Source organism: Oncorhynchus kisutch, linkage group LG14, assembly GCF_002021735.2.
Source record: "Oncorhynchus kisutch isolate 150728-3 linkage group LG14, Okis_V2, whole genome shotgun sequence".
In the NCBI taxonomy this organism is placed as follows: domain Eukaryota; kingdom Metazoa; phylum Chordata; class Actinopteri; order Salmoniformes; family Salmonidae; genus Oncorhynchus; species Oncorhynchus kisutch.
Genome location: NC_034187.2, coordinates 58,217,380 through 58,229,708, shown reverse-complemented (window position 1 = coordinate 58,229,708; position 12,329 = coordinate 58,217,380). Strand labels below are relative to the sequence as shown.

Genomic DNA, 12,329 nt, shown 5'->3' with positions numbered 1-12,329 from the left:
TTGCAACATTAAGGAGAAGCCAGTGCAATATCCATGCATTCTGAAGTCACTGACACCCACAGGGATACACTGCTGTCCAAGCTGTCACACGAAGCGCTCTGTACCAGTAATGGTGGCTGTAGTGAGGGTAAAGTGTGAAAAGATTGTGTGTAAGTGACTCAAAGGAAGATGTGTTAGATTTAAAAAAATACAGAGCAAGAACATCATTGAAGATATTACTGTCCAAGTAAAATTAAACTACGTCTTTCAACCATATGAAAGCATGCTTAAATATTTTTTACTGACTTGTCACCCAATTACAACAGAGGAGAATGTGCTTCTTTTTATTTTGCATTTAAATTTGGGGTTTGCCACTAAATATTCTGTGAAAATGACCAGCAAAAAAACCTTAAGCTACCCAGCAATGTATTGAAAGGCTCTTCTCTCTCATCCAGTATAGAATCAAGAAACAACTCTCTTCGTTTTACATCTCCAAGAGAAAGAGCACATGGTATGATATGAAGTCTCAAACTTTATACATGTTATATTTTGATCTCTAGTCATAAAACCTGAAGGACAACAATTCTTCATACAGATCTTAAGGTATATTGTCCTATTTCTTAAAACTTTATTTCATGTGCACTGTACTGTAATTGATAAATACGTAGTGCTTGGAACAGCAATACATTTCACTGATCAAATGGATTAGTACAACACATTTACTCATAAATTACCATTACAAGCTCACTACAGTGTGTCACTACAGTGTGTGGTGGCAGGTAGCCTAGCGGTTAAGAGCATTGAGCCAGTGACCAAAAGGTTGCTGTTTCAAATTCCAGAGCTGACGCTGACTAGGTGAAAAATCTGTTTTGATTACTTCTACTTACTTTGATTTTGATTACTTCTACTTTTTTCTATTAAGAGTGTGATGAAGGAGCTGTGTCTACTTCTACTGATCTGCTGGGCAGGCACACTCCAGTGCCTGGCAGAGAGTTTGAGGGAAAGATTCCTGGCAAGCCACAGGAATGTGAGCAGGCCGAGTTTGTCCCTGGTTACAACCTGGCAGGGGAAGGTTTCGACATTGTGAAGATACAGCAAAAAGGTTCTTATGTGATCGACATGGAAAATTGGGAGCGGGAGGGAGACACTTGCGAGTTAGCGGTCAATTTATGTTTGGGTGGAATAAAACAGAAGCTTCCAGCAGCCATGGAAAACTGGAGAGCCATCACCGACTGCAAGCGGGACGTCTCAAGCAGCATCTATGAATCCAGTGAGTCCCTCATCAATACCACAACTTCAGCCGTGACCAACAACTAGAAACTTGGCCTGGACCTTGAGTTTCCTGAAGTAAAGTTCAAGACAATCATTGGAGGGACAGATTCCAGAGAAGCAACATATGCCATTGAAAAGTCGAAGCAGGACAGATACAGTTTCACCAGGCATGAAGTCCATTGTAGCATCTACAGGTGATGCGCTCAACTTCAGTGACTAAACTAAAAGATTCTTAAAGAGGCTGTAATATGAGGCTAATATAATGCTTTTCATGAATATTGTGTATCCATTGCATGATAAGTTCACATACAATACCATCACATGCTTACCAATTGCGTTCAACTTAACTGCTATTAAAGACTAAAATACAACCGATTATTGTTAAATGTTAACCAAACCATTGTCACTTTTTCCTCAGGTATAGCCTGGTCGAGGATCTCCTCTTCACAAATTATTTCTGAATTCGGTGAAGAAGCTCCCCACTGTTTATGACCTCAATTCTAAGCCGGCCTATAGAAACCTGATAGACACATACGGCACTCATTTCACCACTCAAGTCAACCTGGGAGGGAAAGTGAGTGCTGTAACTTCCATCAAGTCTTGTCAGGCGACTATGAACGGAGTGACAGTCACTGCAGTGAAGGACTGTCTTGATGTCGAGGCCTCCTTGTCATATCAATTCAGCTCTAGTTTGACCGTCGAGCTTCACTACTGTAATGAACTAAAGAAGAAACTTGGCCCAACCGAAGTTTCAGCAGCATGTTCAGTGACCGCCACTCGGAAATTAAAGGAGGGGTACTAAATGGAGGCGACCTGCTGTTCTCAGGTGCGTTGGACGCAAACACCTACAAAGAGTGGCTGGAGTCCTTGAAAACAATCCCTGACGTGGTGCACTACTTCCTTAAGCCCCTTCATTCCTGTTGAAAAGTGGACATCCTGCTCAACCTGGGCTGAAGAAAGCAGTGGAGGAGTACATCCTTGAAAACGCCCTGATCAAGAAATTCTCAGAGTCCTGTCAGATAGGTACGAGGACCAGCAAATATAGGTACATATAGGCCTAGGGTTACATATAGACACTACATATAGGCCTAGGGTTACGTATAGACACCACATATAGGCCTAGGGTTACATATAGACAGTACATATAGGCCTAGGGTTACATATAGACATTACATATAGGCCTAGGGTTACATATAGACATTACATATAGGCCTAGGGTTACATATAGACATTACATATAGGCCTAGGGTTACATATAGACATTACATATAGGCCTAGGGTTACATATAGATATTACATATAGGCCTAAGGTTACATATAGACACTACATATAGGCCTAGGGTTACATATATACACTACATATAGGCCTAAGGTTACATATAGACACTACATATAGGCCTAGGGTTACATATAGACACTACATATAGGCCTAGGGTTACATATAGACACTACATATAGGCCTAGGGTTACATATAGACACTACATATAGGCCTAGGGTTACATATAGACATTACATATAGGCCTAGGGTTACATATAGACATTACATATAGGCCTAAGGTTACATATAGACACTACATATAGGCCTAGGGTTACATATAGACATTACATATAGGCCTAAGGTTACATATAGACATTACATATAGGCCTAAGGTTACATATAGACATTACATATAGGCCTAGGGTTACATATATACATTACATATAGGCCTAGGGTTACATATAGACATTATATATAGGCCTAGGGTTACATATAGACACTACATATAGGCCTAAGGTTACATATAGACACTACATATATGCCTAGGGTTACAGTTCATTAGAATCTATAGAGATTTTCCACTTTGTATTTACCAATGTCTGGTTAAGGTGCCCTTCCCCTGACTCAGAGGAGCTAGCTGTGTTTCTCTGTGTGCAAACAATCAATCACAGGAGATGGCGAGTGGATTACAGTCGACTGTCTGTGTACATGTGCTCTTGGGCCACAGAGGAAATAGAATTCCTGGGCATATTGAAACGGACACTACACCGGATTGCTCAATGACAGGGCTTAGTCCAATGACTGGTATGTGTAATGTAATGGAACTGAGAGTCATGATCAAGGGCGCAACCCTTGTGGTGACACCTGGAGGACCTACTGGACCACTGAACCACCTCCTCACTCTGCTCAATGTCGTTCCCTCTTGACTCTCGCTCCATCTGTTGGAGGCTTGAAATAACAAAACGTATAACTGTTGCCGAAAATTGTAGGGAGACATACTCTGTCATATAACATTTTTATTTTATTGTTGTTCGTTTTGCCTTTTCAAGCACTTTGAGATTCTTTCTGTAATGAAAATGACACTGCAGGTGGTGAATGTATTGTTTGCAAGGTAAATGAGCATTAGACTGCAGTAGATCTTAGACTGACTAGTATATCAACTCTGTATTTGCCTTGTTCCTCTGAGTTTTTGATCATCTCCATGGTGTGCGTATTGTTTTTTATAGAACGTGTTTGATGCACAAGTGCATGTATTGTCTTTTACGCGCAAACCTGTGATCGATTATCCTTTACGCACTTCCGTTGTATACATTTATTTTCTATGTTGCCTCTATACATTAACGTGATCATGTTATATTTATGTTTTGTACATAATTTATTTTCCTGACATGCGACATTTACTTGCCCCGCCACAGCTTCCCTCTACAACGCTGCCCGAGGAAGACTAGTAGTCAAAATGCGTGCAGTTGTTCGTCCTGATGTATAATGCTGACTACTGCTATATGTATTATTTTGTAAATATATTCCATAGAAGTTTACTACAACATACTGGCCTCCTACTCGTCTTCTTTTTTAGATAAAAAAAAAAAATGAACACTTATTTTTTTCTTAAAATTGCGTTGTTGGTTAAGGGTTGTAAGTAACCATTTCAAGGTGTCTTATGTAGCAAGACCAGACGTGACATAGTAAATGTAAATCCGGGATACTCAAATTAGTATGATACTGTATGTTTTGTTTGATATGGTTACATAGGACAGATGGTTGGTTGTATAACGCGAACACCTAGCAACCCAAATGTTTGTGTAAGGTCAATGCATTTTGATAGTCTATACATGAGAGCTTTCCTTTGCCATACTTTTCAATCTCGATATGCTGATAAAACTACATGCTGTTTATTTGTGCTTGAGGTTTGCTCATTCTGTTCAAATGTGATTAAAAGTAAAACAGGAATTTACAGGGATGATATAAGTTGAATGGTGTTGTTGGAGCTAAGAGAAATTACTTAAATTTGCAGACAGGTGAAAACTCATGGAAGATAAACTTGTGATTGGCATTAGTGCTACAATGGTTTAAATTAAAGGGAAAGAGTCATGTACTCTGAAAGACTAATTGCCCATTCTTGGCTGCAATGAAATACAAACAAAATTGATTCTGTGCTCTTATCTTGTTTTCACTATGTGACTTAGATCATCCTAAATCAACATTTAATAAAGCATTGGGGGAGGGGGGGGGGGGGGGTAATGATGAGGTCTTGTGTTTTCAGAACATCAAAATCAGTAGAGTGTTTTCAATAAATATTTTCATGGCTGGAAAATTTACCATGTAACATTTACCATGAAGAGCAATGTATCAGCAATGCAATGTCACTGTACTGTCATTGTGACTTAACGTTTCAACTAGTAGTACTACTGGCAGTAGTTTATCCTGTAGGAGAATGTGAATGTCCCAGTACTGTGGTAAAGCAAATTGACTAGTTTGATTTCAATCATTTTGACTTGTAATAGGAGATGTGTAGTAGCTACACTACCGTATTCTTCATGCACACAAGCTGTACTCACTGCACCTGTGCTCTGACTGAACAAATAATGGAAACACTTAGCTACACTGCTAACATCATATGATATGTCAACTTTTACATTATGAACATGTGCTCCTGTAACACAAAATACACAGATGGGACATCATCAAATGTAAGAGGATGCATATATTTTCAAAACATTGCATATTTCAAAATGCTGGATGTGGCCTAGACTATAGGCCTACAGTATCATCACACCATTCACTAATCATCAGTCGAGCCCTACGATAAACATATTTTTGCCCCCTCGGTTTTTAAGCTTGCCCTCCCCCACCTTCCCCTCAGCAACCAGTTCAGTTTCCATCTCTGGCCTTTGTGGCTGAAGTGGTTTATTTTGCAACATTAAGGAGAAGCCAGTGCAATATCCATGCATTCTGAAGTCACTGACACCCACAGGGTTACACTGCTGTCCAAGCTGTCGCACGAAGCGCTCTGTACCAGTAATGGTGGCTGTAGTGAGGGTAAAGTGTGAAAAGATTGTGTGTGAGTGACTCAAAGGAAGATGTGTTAGATTTAAAAAAATACAGAGCAAGAACATCATTGAAGATATTACTGTCCAAGTAAAATTAAACTACGTCTTTCAACCATATGAAATCATCCTTAAATATGTTTTACTTGAAACAGAACCATATTCTGCATAATCAAACTCCTAAAACTCTTAATTTTTGCATTCTAATGCTAAAGCCACCAACTGACTTGTCACCCAATTACAACAGAGGAGAATGTGCTTCTTTTTATTTTGCATTTAAATTTGGGGTTTGCCACTAAATATTCTGTGAAAATGACCAGCAAAAAAACCTCAAGCTACCCAGCAATGTATTGAAAGGCTCTTCTCTCTCATCCAGTATAGAATCAAGAAACAACTCTCTTCGTTTTACATCTCCAAGAGAAAGAGCACATGGTATGATATGAAGTCTCAAACTTTATACATGTTATATTTTGATCTCTAGTCATAAAACCTGGAGGACAACAATTCTTCATACAGATTTTAAGGTATATTGTCCTATTTCTTAAAACTTTATTTCATGTGCACTGTACTGTAATTGATAAATACGTAGTGCTTGGAACAGCAATACATTTCACTGATCAAATGGATTAGTACAACACATTTACTCATAAATTACCATTACAAGCTCACTACAGCGTGTCACTACAGTGTGTGGTGGCAGGTAGCCTAGCGGTTAAGAGCATTGAGCCAGTGACCAAAAGGTTGCTGTTTCAAATTCCAGAGCTGACGCTGACTAGGTGAAAAATCTGTTTTGATTACTTCTACTTACTTTGATTTTGATTACTTCTACTTTTTTCTATTAAGAGGGTGATGAAGGAGCTGTGTCTAATTCTACTGATCTGCTGGGCAGGCACACTCCAGTGCCTGGCAGAGAGTTTGAGGGGAAAGATTCCTGGCAAGCCACAGGAATGTGAGCAGGCCGAGTTTGTCCCTGGTTACAACCTGGCAGGGGAAGGTTTCGACATTGTGAAGATGCAGCGAAAAGGTTCTTATGTGATCGACATGGAAAACTGGGAGCGGGAGGGAGACACTTGCGAGTTAGCTGTCAATTTATGTTTGGGTGGAATAAAACAGAAGCTTCCAGCAGCCATGGCAAACTGGAGAGCCATCACCGACTGCAAGCGGGACGTCTCAAGCAGCATCTATGAATCCAGTGAGTCCCTCATCAATACCACAACTTCAGCCGTGACCAACAACTAGAAACTTGGCCTGGACCTTGAGATTCCTGAAGTAAAGTTCAAGACAATCATTGGAGGGACAGATTCCAGAGAAGCAACATATGCCATTGCAAAGTTCGAAGCAGGACAGATACAGTTTCACCAGGCATGAAGTCCATTGTAGCATCTACAGGTGATGCGCTCAACTTCAGTGAATAAACTAAAAGATTCTTAAAGAGGCTGTAATATGAGGCTAATATAATGCTTTTCATGAATATTGTGTATCCATTGCATGATAAGTTCACATACAATACCATCACATGCTTACCAATTGCGTTCAACTTAACTGCTATTAAAGACTAAAATACAACCGATTATTGTTAAATGTTAACCAAACCATTGTCACTTTTTTCCTCAGATATAGCCTGGTCGAAGATCCTCCTCTTCACAAATAATTTCTGAATTCGGTGAAGAAGCTCCCCACTGTTTATGACCTCAATTCTAAGCCGGCCTATAGAAACCTGATAGACACATACGGCACTCATTTCACCTCTCAAGTCAACCTGGGAGGGAAAGTGAGCTCTGTAACTTCCATCAAGTCTTGTCAGGCGACTATGAACGGAGTGACAGTCACTGCAGTGAAGGACTGTCTCGATGTTGAGGCCTCCTTGTCATATCATTTCAGATCTAGTTTGACCGCCGAGCTTCACTACTGTAATGAACTAAAGAAGAAACTTGGCCCAACCGAAGTTTCAGCAGCATGTTCAGTGACCGCCACTCGGAAATTAAAGGAGGGTACTAAATGGAGGCGACCTGCTGTTCTCAGGTGCGTTGGACGCAAACGCCTACAAAGAGTGTCTGGAGTCCTTGAAAACAATCCCTGACGTGGTGCACTACTTCCTTAAGCCCCTTCACTTCCTGTTGAAAAGTGGACATCCTGCTCAACCTGGGCTGAAGAAAGCAGTGGAGGAGTACATCCTTGAAAACGCCCTGATCAAGAAATGCTCAGAGTCCTGTCAGATAGGTACGAGGACCAGCAAATATAGGTACATATAGGCCTAGGGTTACATATAGACACTACATATAGGCCTAACGTTACGTATAGACACCACATATAGGCCTAGGGTTACATATAGACAGTACATATAGGCCTAGGGTTACATATAGACATTACATATAGGCCTAGGGTTACATATATACATTACATATAGGCCTAGGGTTACATATAGACACTACATATAGGCCTAGGGTTACATATAGACATTACATATAGGCCTAGGGTTACATATAGACATTACATATAGGCCTAGGGTTACATATAGACATTACATATAGGCCTAAGGTTACATATAGACACTACATATAGGCCTAAGGTTACATATAGACACTACATATAGGCCTAGGGTTACATATAGACACTACATATAGGCCTAGGGTTACATATAGACACTACAGATAGGCCTAGGGTTACATATAGACACTACATATAGGCCTAGGGTTACATATAGACATTACATATAGGCCTAGGGTTACATATAGACATTACATATAGGCCTAGGGTTACATATATACATTACATATAGGCCTAAGGTTACATATAGACACTACATATAGGCCTAGGGTTACATATAGACACTACATATAGGCCTAGGGTTACATATAGACATTACATATAGGCCTACGGTTACATATAGACACTACATATAGGACTAGGGTTACATATAGACACTACATATAGGCCTAGGGTTACATATAGACACTACATATAGGCCTAGGGTTACATATAGACATTACATATAGGCCTAAGGTTACATATAGACACTACATATAGGACTAGGGTTACATATAGACACTACATATAGGCCTAGGGTTACATATAGACACTACATATAGGCCTAGGGTTACATATAGACACTACATATAGGCCTAAGGTTACATATAGACACTACATATAGGCCTAGGGTTACATATAGACACTACATATAGGCCTAGGGTTACATATAGACACTACAGATAGGCCTAGGGTTACATATAGACACTACATATAGGCCTAGGGTTACATATAGACATTACATATAGGCCTAGGGTTACATATAGACATTACATATAGGCCTAGGGTTACATATAGACATTACATATAGGCCTAAGGTTACATATATACATTACATATAGGCCTAAGGTTACATATATACATTACATATAGGCCTAAGGTTACATATATACATTACATATAGGCCTAAGGTTACATATAGACACTACATATAGGCCTAGGGTTACATATAGACACTACATATAGGCCTAGGGTTACATATAGACATTACATATAGGCCTACGGTTACATATAGACACTACATATAGGACTAGGGTTACATATAGACACTACATATAGGCCTAGGGTTACATATAGACACTACATATAGGCCTAGGGTTACATATAGACATTACATATAGGCCTAAGGTTACATATAGACACTACATATAGGACTAGGGTTACATATAGACACTACATATAGGCCTAGGGTTACATATAGACACTACATATAGGCCTAGGGTTACATATAGACACTACATATAGGCCTAGGGTTACATATAGACACTACATATAGGCCTACGGTTACATATAGACACTACATATAGGCCTAGGGTTACAGTTCATTAGAATCTATAGAGATTTTCCACTTTGTATTTACCAATGTCTGGTTAAGGTGCCCTTCCCCTGACTCAGAGGAGCTAGCTGTGTTTCTCTGTGTGCAAACAATCAATCACAGGAGATGGCGAGGGGATTACAGTCGACTGTCTGTGTACATGTGCTCTTAGGCCACAGAGGAAATAGAATTCCTGGGCATATTGAAACGGACACTACACCGGATTGCTCAATGACAGGGCTTAGTCCAATGACTGGTATGTGTAATGTAATGGAACTGAGAGTCATGATCAAGGGCGCAACCCTTGTGGTGACACCTGGAGGACCTACTGGACCACTGAACCACCTCCTCACTCTGCTCAATGTCGTTCCCTCTTGACTCTCGCTCCATCTGTTGGAGGCTTGAAATAACAAAACGTATAACTGTTGCCGAAAATTGTAGCGAGACATACTCTGTCATATACCATTTTTATTTTATTGTTGTTCGTTATGCCTTTTCAAGCACTTTGAGATTCTTTCTGTAATGAAAAGTGCTATAGAAGTTGAATAAATTAATGAAAATGACACTGCAGGTGGTGAATGTATTGTTTGCAAGGTAAATGAGCATTAGACTGCAGTAGATCTTAGACTGACTAGTATATCAACTCTGTATTTGCCTTGTTCCTCTGAGTTTTTGATCATCTCCATGGTGTGCGTATTGTTTTTTATAGAACGTGTTTGATGCACAAGTGCATGTATTGTCTTTTACGCGCAAAACTGTGATCGATTATCCTTTACGCACTTCCGTTGTATACATTTATTTTCTATGTTGCCTCTATACATTAACGTGATCATGTTATATTTATGTTTTGTACATAATTTATTTTCCTGACATGCGACAATTACTTGCCCCGCCACATCAGCTTCCCTCTACAACGCTGCCCGAGGAAGACTAGTAGTCAAAATGCGTGCAGTTGTTCGTCCTGATGTATAATGCTGACTACTGCTATATGTACTATTTTGTAAATATATTCCATAAAGGTTTACTACAACATACTGGCCTCCTACTCGTCTTCTTTTTTAGATAAAAAAAAAAATGAACACTTATTTTTTTCTTAAAATTGCGTTGTTGGTTAAGGGTTGTAAGTAAGCATTTCAAGGTGTCTTATATAGCAAGACCAGACGTGACATAGTAAATGTAAATCCGGGATACTCAAATTAGTATGATACTGTATGTTTTGTTTGATATGGTTACATAGGACAGATGGTTGGTTGTATAACGCGAACACCTAGCAACCCAAATGTTTGTGTAAGGTCAATGCATTTTGATAGTCTATACATGAGAGCTTTCCTTTGCCATACTTTTCAATCTCGATATGCTGATAAAACTACATGCTGTTTATTTGTGCTTGAGGTTAGCTCATTCTGTTCAAATGTGATTAAAAGGAAAACAGGAATTTACAGGGATGATATAAGTTGAATGGTGTTGTTGGAGCTAAGAGAAATTACTTAAATTTGCAGACAGGTGAAAACTCATGGAAGATAAACTTGTGTTTGGCATTAGTGCTACAATGGTTTAAATTAAAGGGAAAGAGTCATGTACTCTGAAAGACTAATTGCCCATTCTTGGCTGCAATGAAATACAAACAAAATTGATTCTGTGCTCTTATCTTGTTTTCACTATGTGACTTAGATCATCCTAAATCAACATTTAATAAAGCATTTGGGGGGGGTGGGGGGGGGGGCAATGATGAGGTCTTGTGTTTTCAGAACATCAAAATCAGTAGAGTGTTTTCAATAAATATTTTCATGGCTGGAAAATAAAATACAAAGAAACAAGATCATGATGATACTGTAATGTGAAGAATTTACACTGCATGTATAATGGTCATGGTAACATTTACCACGAAGAGCAATGTATCAGCAATGCAATGTCACTGTACTGTCATCGTGACTTGACGTTTCAACTAGTAGTACTACTGGCAGTAGTTTATCCTGTAGGAGAATGTGAATGTCCCAGTACTGTGGTCAAGCAAATTGACTAGTTTGATTAAAAAATGTTGATAGACCTTCAATCATTTTGACTTGTAATAGGAGATGTGTAGTAGCTACACTACCGTATTCTTCATGCACACAAGCTGTACTCACTGCACCTGTGCTCTGACTGAACAAATAATGGAAACACTTAGCTACACTGCTAACATCATATGATATGTCAACTTTTACATTATGAACATGTGCTCCTGTAACACAAAATACACAGATGGGACATCATCAAATGTAAGAGGATGCATATATTTTCAAAACATTGCATATTTCAAAATGCTGGATGTGGCCTAGACTATAGGCCTACAGTATCATCACACCATTCACTAATCATCAGTCGAGCCCTACGATAAACATATTTTTGCCCCCTCAGTTTTTAAGCTTGCCCTCCCCCACCTTCCCCTCAGCAACCAGTTCAGTTTCCATCTCTGGCCTTTGTGGCTGAAGTGGTTCATTTTGCAACATTAAGGAGAAGCCAGTGCAATATCCATGCATTCTGAAGTCACTGACACCCACAGGGATACACTGCTGTCCAAGCTGTCACACGAAGCGCTCTGTACCAGTAATGGTGGCTGTAGTGAGGGTAAAGTGTGAAAAGATTGTGTGTGAGTGACTCAAAGGAAGATGTGTTAGATAAAAAAAATTACGGAGCAAGAACATCATTGAAGATATTACTGTCCAAGTAAAATTAAACTACGTCTTTCAACCATATGAAAGCATCCTTAAATATTTTTTACTTGAAACAGAACCATATTCTGCATAATCAAACTCCTAAAACTCTTAGTTTTTGCATTCTAATGCTAAAGCCACCAACTGACTTGTCACCCAATTACAACAGAGGAGAATGTACTTTTTTTTGTTGCATTGAAATTTGGGGTTTGCCACTAAATATTCTGTGAAAATGACC

General features: G+C 39.3%; 1 pseudogene; it reads left to right on the top strand.

Moving 5' to 3' along the window:
• The first annotated feature begins 984 nt into the window (after positions 1 to 984).
• On the top strand, positions 985 to 11,867 carry LOC109875824 (perforin-1-like; annotated as a pseudogene).
• Positions 11,868 to 12,329: the final 462 nt, after the last annotated feature.